Here is a 16,338-nt window from a genome sequence, read left to right as displayed (position 1 = left end):
CACTTTCTCCCTGGAGATCATCTCTAGCATGCATATTCCTCAACTGCCAGGACTTTTAAAGCCTCAAGAGCTGGTAAATTGTTCCATGACCTAAGTGCCAACCTGATTTTTGCTTATAGGATAGATCTTAGACTATTAAAAATCATTAAGAGAAAAATTTTCTTTCTTTTCATTACATTTCAAAGTAAATTTCTATGGGTAATAAATAAGCATTTTGGGTCATTCAAATACATACTATTGAAAGATACCTAAATTAATTTGACAAAGTCTGGAAAGTTTTAAATTGACATACAATAAAAGTTGATAATATTTTTTAAATATGTATGTATTTATTTGAGAGGTGAGTGGAAGCAGGAGGAGGGGCGGAGGGAGAGGGGGAGACTCCCAAGCTGACTCCCTGCTTAGTGCAGAGCCCCACACAGAGTTTGATCTCATGACTCTGAGATCATGACCTGAACCGAAATCAAGAATTGATCACTTAACTGACTGAGCTATCCAGACACCCCTGTAATTTGATCATTTTTAAAATCATGCTTAAACTACAATTAAATAACTGCTGAGGTCATACTAATCCTTCACATTTACTATTCCACAATCTGTTGAAAGAATTGGAGATAAATAGTAATAAATAGTAAATAGTTAAAAAAAATTAGACGAGGATACTATCTCACATTATACATGAAGATATATCCCAGATAAGTTATAGAAAACAAATGTAAAAAACAAAATTAAAGCAGAAAAAGAAGATATAGGTTAACATTATTGTAACTTTGGAAAGAGATTTATCTAATTACAACACAAAACACAGACACAAGGAAGAAATTGATAAATGTTACCACATTAAAAAAACTTCTACATAAAAAAATAAGAAACTTTTTTAAAAGAAAAATATATGAAATATATATAATATCCAAAACACTTCGATAATTTCTATAATTCAATATTTTGAAAAGGAATTAACTGAACCCAATAGGAAAAAAGAAGTTGTGCATGGAAATACACAGAAGAGGAAATAAAAATGCCAATAAGGCTGCAAAAGAATGTTAACTAGGAATAAAGAAAAAGAAAATAAAATACACACCATTTCTCACTCATTACACTGGAAAAATATTTTTAAATTTATAATATCAGTATCAGTGAATAGGTGTAAAGACAGATATTCTTATGATCTCTGGGTGGAAATTTAAATTGTCTAAGATGATATAAATGGCATTTGTTTGCAATAAAGAAAATAACACAAATTTCCTTCTATCCAGTAATGGTCTTCATGAAAGCCAAAAGGCATGAACAAGGTTTTCTGTATAATAAGTTTATACTAACATAAAATGCAAAGCAATCTAAACATCCATCAAAAATAGAATGAAACTAAGCACTATTATATAGCATGTGAAGACATTTAATGACCTCCAATAGATACTATAAAGAGAACATTACATGTCAATACATATAATACTGTTCATGTTTAAAAATTGTCAATTTATATTGTTTTGTGTGTGCATATATATGTATGAAATGTGTTTTAAAGTTTAGCAAAAGCATATGTCAAACATCTAATCATGGTCAGTGTTGGGAAAGCAAATGGTAGGAGGTAGATGGGGCTACCAAAAAGGACTTTTGCTTTATCTGTCTTGTTTACATCTTTTGCACTGAGAACATATTTATGTATGAGTTGAGTAACTAAATTAAAAACTAAAATAAATAGCCAGAGGAAACTTCTTAGGTTTAAGCCAGAGAAATAAATCATTGTCAGACTTAGCCCAAAGATCACATTAAAAAAAAAAAAGGCACGAAATCTATATCCAAGCACAGATTTCAATATCCATATGTTGAGAGGCTGAAAATAAAATGAAATCCAGAATAAAAAATCACAGGATGCATTCATCTTTATTTCATTCTTAATTAGTATACATGCACTAATATATAAATAAATTACTCTCATTATTAACCTTTGTTCATTTGTAATCATTGAAAAACGATGTGAAGAAAAGAGAAGCAAGACATATTCCTGAGGCTCTCTTATATAGTTCAAAAAGGAACATGGGAGTAATTTAATTAGAAATAACTGTTTATAAAAATCCAGTCTTGTGTGCAAATCCAAATATATCTTGCTATCAGTATAATCAATGTACAGGTAGTGAGTATGACTTAAATCAGTTGCAAGAGTAGAAGTGATTCCCATGGTTTTCGTTCATCATTTATAGACACCATTTCAGACTATATGACATAGTTTAAAAAATCTTTTGTATGAATATATGTATATAACATATTTGTTTGTATATATTCAAACCCTAAAAGAAATTACAAAAAATCACCATTAGTAAATAAGTAAAACTTTAGCCATATATAAGACAAAAAACATAGTTTTGAACCTATAACTAATTTTTAACTTCAGAGGTTAAACTTAAACCAAGAAAACAATGAAATGGAACAGCTCTAAATCTCAAGAGATATTGAAGAAGACAAAGCATTGGGGCAGTGGAAAGCCCTCTTAAGCATTTATTAAGAATTAACCAGTTATCCAGCTTTATATTATTCAGATATCACTTGAGATTAAAAGAAAAAGATTTAATTTTCCAGTAACAAGTTATTAATGTGAACAATTTTATCCATACCAAATAATAGAAAAATTAGAATTGTTCATGTGCCCCAAAGTCTTAATAGTAAAATCAGAAGATTAGAGTTATTGTTCAAGTTTATCTTATTGAACTAAAGGCTATGCAGGCACTTCCAAGGACACCTTGCAAGTGATAGGTATCTATTGAGCACCTACTGGATATAATGCTCTGAGCTAAACAGAGAGAAAATGGTGGTATAAAAATTGTAAACAAGTACTCTATGCTCATTGGGAATTTACCTCTAAAGGAGAATATAAGTATAAAACAACTAATGTCATTGATGATGGGTTAATGACATATATTATGCTGAGAGTAAACAATTTGTAATATTAGCTATTCAGAAGGCGTGAACTGGGGTCAGTAAGAAAGGATATTTAGGTTAAATTGTGAAGGATTAGTAGGAATAACTAGATAAAGAAGTGGATGGAAGATGGCAGAAAAGTGTTTCCCAGAGGGAAAAGCATGTGTAAAGGTCCTGAGGCAGACAAGAGAACAATATTGGAGGATGACCAGAGATCACAGCTCAAGAGAGAGCCCTGCAAGAGATGAAGCTATTGAGGTAGGCAGGCCTCAGATCAGATAGGACTTAATAGACAAATTAAGGATTCTGGATCTAAGGAATAAATAGGAGTCATTGAAAGGGTTTTAATTAGAAAAATAATATAATAAATGTATACTGTTATAAAGATATCTTGACTATTGTATGAAGACTGATGAGAAGGGATCAGTGCTACATGTGGGAAAATCAAAGAGAAGGATTTTACAATATCCACATGAGTGGGGGCTCAGTTATGATGAAGATGACTGGGATGCAGAGATTCAAGAGACTGCTATGTAGGTGGAATGAATAGGATTGAGTATGTGGAGACAAGAGAGAAAGAGGTGATATTCATAATGTCTCACAGATTTTGGTCAGGGACATAGGAAAAATCTATCAGGATTCTTTCTAAGTATGGGTACAGCGTTTGGAGACTGTTGGTTTGCATAGCTTTCCAATGCAGTACCTGTGAAGATCATTTGAGAGATCTTTTGGATACTACTCTGCAGTCATCAGGAAAATTTATACTCTGCAGACAATCTCCAAGGATCCCTAGAAACTTTTCTGTGGAGGTAGTCCTTGAAAGAAGCTTGAGCTTCTGCACCTGAGAGCACTGAGATTAGCTGAGTGCTCTAGAAATGCTGAGGGAAGCAGTTCTAAGTCGAAGGAGGACGGAAGAGTCATTGTCTCTGGGAACACCACGAGAATGACAGGGAACTCAGAGGATGCCAGCAGGAGCAGGGGAAGAGTATTTGTATCACATTCCTTTGCTAAGTATTTCTGGGGAGGAAGTTATTTTCTTTAAAAGCCCCCTAAAAGATGCCACTGACTACCTACTAATAGAGTTGGGATTCCAGAAATTCTTGATCAAGATTTGGACCTGCAACAATTTTATATCATTCACTGATTACTAGTAACAGAAAATCTCAAGAAAATGAAGTATGATGTGGGTGCCTGGGCACTCAGTTGGTTGAGCGTCTGATTCTTAGTCATGATCTCATGGGTCATGGGATCAAGTCTCTCGATGGGCTCTGCACTCAGCTGGGAGTCTGCTTGAAAGATTCTCTCCCTCTACCCCTCCCCCCACTTGTGCACTCTCTCTCTCGCAAAAAAATAGAGAAATCTTTAAAAAAAAAAAAGGAAAATATGATGTAGGCATCTAGTTGATTTTGCCCATGTAAAACATCAGAATAAAACATAGGCATAATAAGAATGGCATAATAAGGTATACTGAATAAGAAATGCATACACACACAGAGTTAGAAATGTTTACTAAGATACACATCCATATCACACGTCTTGGTTCCTTTTTATATAACCCCCCACTTAAATATCTTATTAGTGGATGATAATTTTTTTCCCTAGGCTCCTCCTTTGAGATACATCTTAAAAGAGAATTCTTAAGCTTCTAGGAGTTATCTTTTGTCCTACAGTTAATCTCTTAATAAGACCAATTTAGCTGTAATATAAATGGTAATGCATAGCATTCTAGTCACCACACAACTCTGAACTTGCTCAAAGATTGCATTTGAGCAGACTGGCCTTACCCGTGGGCAGAGTTGATTAAAAGACACTTGGTATGGTTTCAGAACCATAGAGAAGACTCGGGTTTTTGACCCTTGTTAAGTGTTCTGGAAAGAGTTATTTAAGACCTTGTCAACACTTTAGAGAGCCTATTTTATGTAAGAAGTACATTAGACATGTATCTACCCTTACAGGCTGTCTGAGGGATACAGAAGTCAGATGTGGGTAAAATGCATAACAATAGCAAGGTTACATTTGCAAAAGACGAAATCATCATCAAGTGAAAAGCATGACTGACAATTAGCAGAATGAGCTAGAGCATCACCTGTGAATGAAGTGTATTACTAGATATGAAACAATAATATTTCATTTTAATTTCTTGGATTGTCTGTTTCTTTCTTTCTTTCATTCTTTTTTTTTTTTTTTTACAGATTCATACTACCATTACTGGTTTAATTTCATTTACCACTGTTGAGTGGCCTGCCATTTGGAATGAGTTTGCATTCCATCTGTTGCAAATGAAGGATTTGCAAGTGGCATTATTCCATATTATCTTAAGGCTTTAAGGTGTCACTAGCCTTCAATTAACTCTAGCTAAAGGATTTTTTACCAGGAGCCTTCCTGATGCCAATTTTTATTCAATCTTCATAAATGTTTTATTAATACAATAGTGTACAAATTCTTCTTTAAGTATTGAACATGCCAAAAGGGTTATTTGTTTTTCTGCTTCTCTTCTTCCATATTTAAACATGTTACATAAATATGTCCACACCTAAATCTGTCCCATCTTGTTGATCCATTTTTAAAATTCACACCTTGTCTTGTATAAACGCAACCCAACCATGAAAGTAATTTGTTCATGAGTCATAACGTTGCAAACATTGAAGTAATTGTAAAAGCATCTCTTGTTAGTTTGCAATTAGGGTATTAAGTTTGATATCATGCTGCATTATATTTTAGAAGAAGGGTCATAAAGGGTTTTATTTCTTAATGCTCAATAACATTTAATTAGAAACACATACAAAGATAAAGCTAAACATATATTCATTTCAACACCTATAAAAACAATGAACTTTCCTGAGTGTATCATGGCAGATGGAACTGTTTTCTTAAAGAATTTGTATAGAACACGTAAACTAAACAGGCATCTATAGGCATACCGCAATATGCTATAATGGTCTGTGTATTTGATTAGCATAATATTTTTAAATGAAGCTCTCATCTTTAATATCGGGGGGAAAAAACGACCTTTGTAAAACAGTGAATTTGAACCAAACATAGCTTTAGAGTTAAATCTCTCTGTATCTGGCAGGGAGTCAGAGACTGTATCATTCAAGTGCGAGAGGATTTCAATGGTAAATACACCCGTATTCAATATGATGTGATGGTATCCCTATAGTTCACAGATTAGGGAGGCCAAGAACTAAATTTCTTCTAGAAATCTATGAAGCAGGCTAAGTTCTAAGTGCACATCACTTGCCAAAACTCTCCCAATACAGCAATGTCTCAAGTCAACTGGAAAACCTTTGGTAGCAGAAGCGATGTCTCCTGTGTTAGTTATCTCATTTAATGACTCTTCCCTCTCATTCACTTGCCCTAGCCTGAACGTCCTTAATATCTGTCAAAGCTCTCCCCGTTCCTATTCTCCATCACAAACATTTCCTATATTGGATTTGTTACAATTTCTTACCATTTATTGAAATATTTCCCAATTGATCTACTAGTTTCCAGCTTAATTCCCTTCCAATTCATTTGCTACTCATTCAAACACAAACCTCCTCATGTCCTTCTGCTTAACATAGTCTAATGATCTCCTCAATAACTCCCCGACTCCAGCAAAACACTTCTAATTTTTAGCTTTAAGTTGCACTCTTTTCAAAGCTCCTTTTCCACAATTATGCCCACTTTGTGCCTATACTCAGATACCTTCTGCTCCAACTTCTCTAAACAGCCTGTGCTCTCCTATTTAGAGCCCTTTGCTGAGCATGCCATTCAAAAGTTAGCTCAAGTATCTTCTCTTTCCTGAAGATTCCTCAGAAAGTATGTGCTACACAGGAATGTGGGATGTGGTGAAAACTTGCTCTGCAGAGCAGCTGGTGTTTGAAAGTGCTGGGATCAAATTCTAATTCTCTGACTAGCTGTTGTGTTCCAGAAAAACTGGTTTGTCCCCACACATCACGGTCAACCATCTCCACCTTCACTAAGTAGCTGCTGCCACCAAAGAAGGGGACACAGGTAGTCAGTGCCTGTGCACCCATGGTCCTTCATACTCTGGCTGTGACCATTTTTCTTTTTATTGAGATATAATTGGCATAGAGCATTGAGTAGTTTAAGGTGTATAACATGTTGCTTTTAAACACATATATTACAATATATATAACTCCACTGTAACATGGCTAACGCCATCATTTCATATAATTTTCATTTCTTTTCTGTGGTGAGAACATTTAGAATATAGCCTCTTAGCAACTTTGAAGTAAGCAATACGGTGCTGTTAACTATAATGACAATCCAGAATTTATTCATCTTCTAACTGCAAGTTTGTACCCTTTGACTAACATCTCCCCACAATTCTGAGAAGAACAAAGCTGGGAACATCACACTTCCTAATTTCAAAACCATAGTAATCAAAACAGTATAGTACTGCCATAAAAACGGAAACACAGAGACCAAAGGAAAAGAATGGAGAGTCCAGAAATAAACATGGCATGTCAAAAGCTGATATTTGACAAGGGAGCCAAGAATACTCAGTGGAGAAAGGATGGTCTCCTCAATAAATGATGTTGGAAAGAATGGATAAACACATACATAAAAATGAAATTAGACCTCTATCTCACACCACGCACAAAACTCAAAATGGATTCAAGAGTTAAACATGAGACCTGTACCCAAAAAAATTCCTTGAAGAAACCATAGGGAAACCATTGGTCTTGGCAATGTGTGTGTATATATATATATATATATATATATATACACATATATATATAGCGAGAGAGAGAACCAAAAGCACAAGCAAAAAAAAGCAAAATTCAATAAATGGAGTTACACCAAACTAAAAGCCTCTTCACAGCAGAAGAAACAAATGAAAAAGGAACCTGTGGAATGGGAGAAAATAATTATAAGCATATATCTGAGAGGGAGCTAATATCCAAAATATATAAGGAACCCATACAAACCAAAATAAAAGTAATAACAATAATAATAATAATAAATAATCCCATTAAAAATGGGCAAAGGAACTGACATTTTCCCAAGAAATACACACAAATAACTAACAGGTACATAAAAAGGTGCTCAACATCACTAATAATCAGGGAAATGCAATCAAAACCAGATTGAGTTATCTCCTCACACCTGGCTGTGACCATTTGCAAGCTTGTCAGCCTGTGATCTTTCAGGGCTTTGCCCACAGTTTAACCCAGTCCTGCCAGAGCTCAACTATGGTTCTCACTGGTTCCTCTTAGCCATTCTGGATTCCTACAAACCATCTCTGGTACTTCTTCTTGCCTACTGCCTCTATTTGGCCATATAGCTCAATCTCTAACCTGGTTTACTCTTTAAGTTGATATATAGAAATAGATATAGAGATAGCAATACACACTTTTCTGATGTATGAATGTATCCTCTACGTCAACTATAGTTTTTGCCCACATTAATTTGACACGTTTGCATTGCCTTGCATCTCTCTAGCTTTACTCTCCCCTCTGTCTCTTCACTGTGGTACTCATAGCCTATTCTATCTGAGTCACATAATGGCAAAAATTATAATTCATGGTATACCTCCTATGTCTGACTCAGAACACAAGACATTTTGTATATGTTGTATTATTTAACTTCCTAGAATCCCAGGAGTAGGTATTACTTACACCACTTTACAGCTGAGGAAATGCAAGCGGAGAGGTTGAGTACTTGTCTAGTCACACCTTGTAAGCAGAGTATTACCGCACATACACATACCAAGTCAAGCCAGAGAAAGGTGGAAGAATAGAAAAGTGTGTGTGTGTGTGTGTGTGTGTATCTAGAGGGATGAGGAAGTGGTGATCAGGGAGGGTAGAGAAGTAAAACTTAAGGAGAAAAACAGCATACCTGAGAGGAACTTACAGAGCAGAGCCCTCTATTTTTAGTATTGGACATGACACATCTAACCCCGAATCTCTTACCCAACTTATATCTTCCAACCACATTCCTAGGTCTGGACCTCAAACCAGAAAGGCTCAAATTTCCACGGCAACTTCTTCTGCTGTCCAGGCCCAAAGAATGTCTATTACTTACAGGTAAGTTTTGGTACCTTAATCCTAAGTGGTAGGGTCAACAAGTTGGAGCCTGGGGAAACAAAAAGAAAATGGGAATCAAGACTATGACCAATGGATCATTAGTTGCTTTGCTGAGTTAAAGAATTTTGTAAGAAAAACTTTGGGCCAGGAATTTTTTGGCCAGGAATTTTGAAAGAGGTGACAGCAGAATATAAACAGTACTCAGCCAGAATTCAAAAGGAAGTTAACTGCAGGAATCTTTATTTCCCTGTAGCTAGAAGGAAAAGTTGAAAGAAGAAAAAAAATTGGACCAGCTGGAACTGTTTCCTTCAAGATTAGAGCCTTAAGAAATGTTCTGTGTTGTGAAAAACAATCATTACAATAACACAGTTACTATTTAATAAATACCTTCTTTGTGCAAGATACTTTGCCATCCTGATCTCACTAACCTTACAACAACCTTATAAAATGGGTAATATTATCCCTCTTTCATATGTAACAGAATCAAGGTTGCAAAAGATTGGGTAACCTGCCACCTGAGTCAGAGTTCTCTGGAGAACTGGAACCAATAGTATGTACATATATCTGACATTTAAAAAAAAAAATATGTATGGAAAGAGGCCTTTTATAAAGAATTGCCTCACCTGATTATGGAAGTTGAAAAGTCCCAAGATCGCAGTCAGCCACTTGGAGACCCAAGACAGTCAATAGCATAATTCTGGTCCCAAGGCCAGCAGGTCAAGACCCAAGAAGAGCCAGTGTTTCAGGTGAAGACTGAAGGCAGAAAAAAAACCAATGTCCCAGACCTAAGGCAGTCAAGCAGGAAGAATTCCTTCTTACTCAGCTTTTAGGTTATTCAGGCCTTCTACTGATTTGATGAGGCCCACCCAGATTAGAGATGGCAATCTGCTTTACTCAGTCTATTGATTTAAATGTCAAACTCATTTGAAAATACTTTCACAGAAACATCCAGAATAGTATTTGATTAAATATAGGGATGTCTTATGACCCAGTGAACACCAAAAAGTAACCATCACTTACATAAAGATATTTAATTTTTAAGTGCTGGAGATGGGATTTAAATCAGGTCTGTCCTCTTCAAAAGCTGACAGCTATATTTCTATGCGAGAAACATGGAACCACAGAATTGCCTAGAATGTATGATTTTGTTACTTAGAGGGTCTGTGTCAAGACCACAGAAAAATTAGTCAATGAGTGATTTACACACACACATACGCATGCACGCACACATACATGCATAACAATACACAGACATGCACACACAATTTTAGAACATTAGCTAGATTTGTAAATACATTTAATTTTTGTACCTGAAAAAAATTAGGTATGGTGGATCTGGAATGCCTTAGAAAAGAAGAAAAGGACCTGTAGTGCTGAAGGCGCTGTGGGACAGGGAAAAGCCAGACACCTGGATTTCTTGCAGTAATGCAGGACAGTTTTTTCCCAATGGCCACAAACTCCACTACCTCAAATAAATCATTTGTCAGTTTGATTATAGTCAAATAAAGAGCAAAAATTAGTTTGAAAATCATTCTCCCTTCTACTTGCAATGGTATCTTTCTAACAATGTCTCAAGAGAAAAGGAAGAATCACGTTTTTTTGGTTAAAATAAGGAAGTCAACCGCCAAAATACAGGTGATCAGTAATCATATTCTGTCCAGACAGCATAATGACTTTCTGGAAATTGAACATCAGGAATATATTAAGGAATTAGCTGCCTAAAATAAGTCAATTCTATTTTGTTCCCATGGTTTCATGTGACATTATATTCTCCAAGAGGGAAAACATAATGCTCAAAATGTGCCTGGTTCAGGATGTATCTGCATGCATAGAGATTATAACCTCTTGTTAAATGAAAACTATTTATATCATAAAACCCACTAACTGATAAAACCATATGCCCTTCTCTTGATACAATTTCGCTAACCAAATATGTACTATTTTTAAACTTGTCTGAGCGTTATGAACGAATCAGTGAGCTTCTAATTCCATCAAAATCCAATGATAACCTTTCAAGATTTCTTCAGCACCAGATGATTCTGGGGGGACAAAAAAAGAGAACATTCTTGATTACTGAAAGATTAAAATCCAACAAATTGGGAGCAATTTGATTCCTAGGAAGACTGTATGTCTGAAGACTAGTAATCTGTTTTGATAAACTACTTCTTAAAAAAAGATACTCTGAGGTTATGCACATCATGTGTCTAATTTGCAGAAACTTGCTGAATCAAGCAGGCCTGACCCAGTATACTTTGGCTTCTTTTGCTCTCTTTGGAGAAGTGTCATGTGGTAAAATACTATTTAAAATGGGAAGCCCTAAAAATGTATTTAACATTTTACTAAATATGTGGTTGGAGGTTACCATTATGAATATATATAAAGTTAAAAAAATGAATATATATAAAGGTAAAATAAATTAAAGTTGGGGTCAAAATGGCATGGCTCACTCTTTCACAGAAGGGGAAACTACAGGCTGGATGGGACAGCCACAGACTAAGAGTTAGACTTGAACTCTAAATCATGATCCAGGCCTGTCATGGACTGTGTCACTACCCATGTCATTGTCCCGAAGTCCTTTTTATATGCAACACCTAATATGAGAATAATAGTTACTTTGTATTTCAAATGCATGTTAGGATGATGCTATAGAGAAATACCAAGGAAGAGAATGGATGAGAAAACACTTGCAGTGACAATGGAAAAAGACTGAACATGAGAAGGCAAATCAGAATAAGAAGCTGGCACTAAAGATCTTGATGAAGAAAGGTAAAAGAAGCAAAATATGGAATAGAGTCAAAATAGCAAAAACCAGCATTCCCAGATTATTCTATTTATAGATGTAGTGAGGAGGAGAATTTGGAGCTTCTGGAGAACTTACTTACACTGGAAATGCAAACTGGTATAGCCACTCTGGAAAGCAGGAGGTTTTCCTCTTTCCTGTGGAGTTTCCTTAAAAAGTTAAAAATAGAACTACCTTAGACTCAGCAAGTACACTGCTAGCTATTTACCCAAAGGATACAAAAATACCGATTTGAAGGGGTACATGAACCCTGATGTTTATAGCACCATTATCAACAATAGCCAAATTATGGAAAGAGCCCAAATGTCCATCAACCGATGAATGGATAAAGAAGAGGTGGTATATATATACAACACTCTTCTTTATATATATAATATATAATATAATATGTTATATATAAATATAATGTGCATATATATATATAAAATAGAATATTACTCAGCCATCAAAAAAGAGAATGAAATCTTGCTATTTGCAATGACATGGAAGGAGCTAGAGTGTATTATGCTAAGTAAAATAAGTCAGTCAGAGAAAGACAAATATCGTAAGATCTCACTCATATGTGGAATTTAAGTAACAAAACAAATGAGCATAGGGGGAGGGGGAAAAAAAAGAGAAGGAGGCAAACCATAAGAGACTCTTAACAACAGAGAAAAACTGAGAGTTGCCGGGAAGGGAGGTGAGTGGGAAATGGGCTAAATGGGTGATGCGTATTAAGGATGGCACTTGTTGGGACGAGCACTGGGTGTTATATGTAAGTTATAAGTCACTAAGTTCTACTCCTAAAACTAATATTACACTACATGTTAACTAACTAAAATTTAAATAAAAACTTGAAGTATTAAAAGAGATAGAAGCTCCTAGGGAGAAAATTTAATGCTTAAAAGTGCAAAGAGGAAAAATGTAGTATGAAAAAGTGAAAGAAAAAGCTCTGTTTGGTGCTATCTGGTGTTCACCAATTTCCCAAAAGACCCCAAAGAGGAAAACAAAGATCCTTGGACACACAATAATCAAAGTATTCTGTAGCTTATTTATATCTCAGCATCTTTTTATGTTTAAGAGTGTTTACTTCTTTCTCTCATTTGATATAAGAGAGCAGACCAGAGAATCTTAAAATATTTTTTTGTTGTTGAAATAAACAGGAAAAGATGCAAAGAAGTTAGCAATTGCCCATGTAGGGATTAGGTTATGAAACTTTGACTGAAAAGACACTGGAAATATTTCCAAGACACATTTTTGCAATGATTCAAATGTCAGGGTTGTATGATGTAAGCTTGGGAAATAGCACACTGATTTATTTTCAAAGATTTATTTGGGGAAAAGCATCAGAAATACAAGCTGCAATTTATAATAGCACTGTTTAAAAAGCCAAAAAAAGGAGATTGTTTATATATTATATTAGAAATGAAATATTTACTAGAGACAACAGCTTTCTGTGTTCAAAGAGGACTGTAGTGTTAAAATTCACCAAATAACTTCATAAATTGATATAAAATCAGCATAAAACAATAGGAGCTGAAGAATAACTGAAAAATTGCATGGCTAAACTAAGCCACCCACATAGATAAATTCTTGATCCTTTAACTGCATAAATCTAGTAGGAATAGGAATGAGTCAGTAAGAGGAATAGCAACTAGCAACATCAGATAAATAAATAGCTGGTTGATGGATTCAATTCCAGGTTGCCTTCTTTGCTCTATAGACTTCTATAGACTTTGCTCTATAGACTTCTTTACTTGAAATGGGAAGAAACATATGTGGATTTATAAGGGAAAAGATCTTCTAGTATATATATGTATATATATATATATATATATTTGTTTCAGGTAGTGTCTTATGATCACCACACTGGTCAGAAATAGCTTCTGCCCTCCAAAAAATCACAGTAAGGGAGGCTGTACTCCCTTACTAAGGAGAAATTACATGTTAGTAGAAGTGAAAAGGAGGGGAAAACAGCACATTCCCTGGAAATATCCAACACTTCATTAATTCATGTCACTGACAGATCCCTTCCCTGTCACCTCATTCGACTTCATAAACTCCGTGCCTAGCACTGCTTACTATATAAAGGCTACAATATTGTACAAAGTACAATAAACATTTTTTGAAAAATTAATCTCTCATATATACTGCCATTACAATCCCAATGAAAACTTTTTGAAAATGATTGTTGCTAGTCATCTTTACCAGTACAATGGAGGACATAAGGCGTTTCTGACCACTGTGGTTGGTGACTTACCCTGAAAGTTCAAATTTTTATTCTTTTTCCCTTTTAAAAGACCATTTGTAATGATCAACATATTTTTGATCATATGCTTGATTTTTAGCATTCTTAATAAATATCTTATTATTCTTTCTCATTTTGGGCTGCTTTAACAAAATAGTATCTCATAAACAACAAACATTCTCTTTTCATGGTTCTGGAGGCTAGGAATCCAAGATCAAGATGCCAGCAGTTCAGTGTTTAGTGAAAGCCAGCATCTTGATTCACAGATGGCCATCTTTTTGCTTGCCCTCACATGGTATAAGAGGGAAGAGAGCTCTCTGCGGGGTGTCTCTTATAAGGGCACTAATCCCACTAATGACAATTCTACCCTCATGACTTAATCACCTCCCAAAAGCCCCCAGTCCTTACACCATGACACTGGGGATTAGGTTTCAACATATAAATTGGGAGGACATAAATATTCATGCATGGCATTCTGCCCCTGGCCCCCCAAAATTCATGTCCCTCTTGAATGCATAATACATTCATTCCATTGGAATAGTCCCCAAAGTCATAAGTCATTCCAGTACCAACTCTAAAGTCTACGTCCCAAGTCATCTAAACATCTTCTAAATCAGATACAGCTTAAGACTTAAGATACAATTTATCCTGGGGCAAACTGCTCTTCAGCAGTAAACCTGTGAAATCAAACAACTTCTATGCTTCCGAAACACAATGTTAGAACAAGTGTAGGACAGACATTTCCATTCCAAAAGGAAGAATTAGAAAGTAAGAAAGGAGTGATGTTATCAAGAAAATCCCAAATCTGACACGGGCAGTTTCAGTAGAATTTAGGCTCAAGAACTATGCTCTTTGATTCAATGCCCTGTCCTGCAGGCCCACCAGAGCAGAGGTCCTGCCCTTGCAGACTAAATCATTGACCCACAGGCCAGTAAGCTAAAAAACAATAGTTATTATTTTTATGGTGTATTCTTGTAGTCATAGAAAACTGATACAGGGTTTCACTTGGGCCTTAATTAAATCATACCTGTATCAGTTAATAACCTTATTGCTGATCATCCTATACCCGGTCAAGCTTTTATACTTGTTTTTACATATAACTTAAAATTCTAGTTGAAATATCTGCCAAGTATCTTGTGTTCTCCAGCTGGTCCTTCTGGTCCATTTGAGAATCTGATGCTAAATATTGAAGCAGACACTTTGCCATGAACAGCCTTATGTGCTCAGTGACTTGGCAGACCCCTAACAAACAATAAGTCTGGAATGTCGAAGAATTCTTAGAAACTTATCAACTTGACCAAACATGGGCAAAATCAAATTCATAACAACCAGGAACTAACAAATAAAATCCATGTGTAATTTTTAAAAATAGTTACATAAATCATTTCAGACCTTGACTAAGAGCTGTATTTTTAAATTAATAATTGAAATCCTTGTACTTTAACATCTTAGTGACCATTTTATGTTTTCAGATAACAATGATATTTCAAAAATGAGTATTTCAAATATCTTTAGTCAAGAAGTTTCAGAAGTCACACATAATTTTCTGCTTATTTATTCTATCCAAGGAAAGCACATTTAAAACAAGATGCCTCGCTTTCCCAATGAAAAGTGAGTTAAATCATTAAATAGAATTAAGACTATATTCAAAATATACAGTAGACCCTCAAGATACTATACCCTGAAAGTGACATTTAGACCAGTAAACTGGAAAGAATTGGTAGCCCTCCCCATATAAAGATGACTACATGCAAAAGAAAATATGGCAATAAAATGAAAACTATTCTTTCTGGCAAGACCAAAATTCTTTCTCCAAGACCTCCTGTTTCAGAGAACAGGTAGCTAATTAGTTTAATGCTGAAAACACTCAACTGACTATCCTATTACATATTTGTTAAAATAAGAAAAGCAATTTTGTCCAACAAGGCAATTTTTGGGAAACAGACTGGTAATCAGCTGGCTCTGGACAATACTGAGGTAGTATGGCTGGAACCAGAAGGCAGCCTTATATATTTCCATCTCCCACTCTAGCATCCCTTCTCGTGTCTTTAACCACATGGAATTGGTGGAAGATTGAGCTGACCTTCACATGCTATCTCTAGATGTGTTTGCCTGGTGACTTCTCTTCCATATAGTTTACACTTACTCTTTGGGGAAAGTTTTAGAGAAAGCATTCATGCTGAAGTGTTAAGTGACAGATAGGTCTGAATTGATAACCCTCCTTGAATACCTCTGCATTTTCATTTTTCAAATGGAATTTGATTTTGGCATTCCAGCTCTCCATGAAGCATTAGAATACAAAAATTCACTCACATAGCAATTTACCATTTCATTAATTTACACCCCCCCCCAAAATATGG

This window comes from Meles meles, chromosome 14 (genome assembly GCF_922984935.1).
Source record: "Meles meles chromosome 14, mMelMel3.1 paternal haplotype, whole genome shotgun sequence".
Taxonomy (NCBI): domain Eukaryota; kingdom Metazoa; phylum Chordata; class Mammalia; order Carnivora; family Mustelidae; genus Meles; species Meles meles.
This window is presented reverse-complemented; position numbering follows the sequence as displayed.